This window comes from Marmota marmota, unplaced genomic scaffold, assembly GCF_001458135.2.
Source record: "Marmota marmota marmota unplaced genomic scaffold, marMar, whole genome shotgun sequence".
NCBI lineage: Eukaryota > Metazoa > Chordata > Mammalia > Rodentia > Sciuridae > Marmota > Marmota marmota.
Window position 1 is genome coordinate 5,726,203 of NW_026000130.1, and position 1,796 is coordinate 5,727,998.

General features: G+C 35.6%; 1 protein-coding gene across 8 annotated transcripts in view; it reads right to left on the minus strand.

Moving 5' to 3' along the window:
• Git2 (GIT ArfGAP 2) overlaps positions 1-1,575 on the minus strand; it is a 49,807-nt gene extending 48,232 nt beyond the window's left edge. For 2 of the 8 annotated variants that reach the window (XM_015500285.2, XM_015500288.2), the window contains exon 1: positions 791-1,574. The gene's annotated coding sequence lies outside the window, so the exon portion shown is untranslated. Of the gene's footprint in view, positions 1-790 lie in introns of all 8 variants that reach the window. The other 6 variants (XM_015500286.2, XM_015500290.2, XM_015500284.2 and 3 more) reach the window with 6 other exon arrangements.
• Positions 1,576-1,796: the final 221 nt, after the last annotated feature.

Below are 1,796 nucleotides of genomic sequence, written 5' to 3' on the forward strand. Positions count from 1 at the left end.
AAAAAAAAAAAAAAAAAAAAAAAAAAAAAAAGTTCTAAAGATATTAGTAGGTACTCAGGATTAGGTACAGTAATGAAAAGTTTTTCAGGCAGCAGCTTTTGGAAACAAAAGACGGGTTATTTAAAAACAATTTCTGGGGATAATCTAGAAGGTCAGCAGTGAAATATTACTAGAAAATTTTAATTTTTATCTATCTATAATTGAGCTTTTGGAACAAGATTTATGTTAGGAATGGAAAAAAATTTTAAATGATAAATTCAATATGGAGAGTACTTATACTCTATATCAATGGGCAAAAACCTCTATTGGATTATGATCCAAACATTTTATAAGATTTAAGAAGTATACTAGGAAAAGTAGGCATAGTGGCACAAGCCTGCTACCCCAGCTACTTGGGTTGGTGGGGCAGGGGGATTGAAAGTTCCAGGCCAGCCTGGTCAACTTGGCAAAATCCCCAGGTTAAAAAAAAAAATATGTGTGTGTGTGTGTGTATATGTATGTGTATTTATTTATTATTTTTAAAAAATATTTGTTTTGTTAGTTATAGGTGTATACAATTATTATTTCATTTTTATGTGGTGCTGAGGATAGAACCCAGTGCCTCACGTGTGCTAGGCCAGCGCTATACCGCAGAGCCACAACCCCAGCCCTGTATGTGTATGTATATATACACACACATATATACATATATATACACATATATATACATATACACATAAACATATATTTTAGTTGAGAAATTTTATTTGCTAAAACATAAATTACAAACTGTGTTCTTCTTACCCCTTACCTGAAGCAGTGTTGGAGGCCACGGTGTGTGTTTCAGATGCCTTACTTGGGAGATATGACGCCCTAGACTCCGATGGACACTGCAACACTCATCACATATGAAAGTTCCCCTATTTACTGATGCCCAGGAAGGATCTGGAAAGATAATGAAATCTCAGTGACAAGAATACCAGCTGGTAGCTATACGACAGAATGGCAAAAGATATCTGATGTTTGGTTTTTCAGAAAAGCAAACCATTTTTGTTGTTTTAGCACGCTTGTCAACATATCGTGCTGATAATCACACCCAATGACACTACCTACCTGGCTGATGAAGCACAATGTTAACTGACACCAAGGGCCCTAAATGAACAGTTTCCTTCTTTCTGGTTCAGGGCTACAATCTATAACCCTAATGTGGATCTACCATCTTAGTTGGATGCTCTTTCTTTCAACATAAGAAAAGCAAATTGAGAGAGTACAGATGAATCTCTGCAAAGAGCAAGATAATATAATTTTGACAGTGAATTATCCACACAGCGGTACCTAAAGTAAATGAAATGACTACTGTCCTAATGCACTGCTACAAATCAACATGTCTACAAGTTAATGGAAAGCTGTGAGTGACAGGATTACTGAGTTGCTAGGGTTCTAAGGACAGGGAAATTTGGCCTCCTCCCATAGAAAATATTCTATGGTATCCATCAGTTGTTTATAACAAACTACTGAGTCCAAGCTTGCAAGTGATCTGAAAGAAAAGAAGCTGCTTCATGGAGACAAAGATGTAAGATAAAAATAAGTAATATATTTGATGTGTGTATTAATATTTTTTTCTTTGAAGTTCCACAGAGCTTCAATAGACATCCTTTCAAACAACAAGTAATACATACTTAGAAAGCAGGATGGATCTGCATAAATAAACTGAACACCCAAAACCCAAATAAAGACAAACCTCTACCTTTCAAAAGATTCACAATAGGGTGACAACAGGTGCCACCCAAGCTGTCTGGTCTAAGGATTCTATTTTA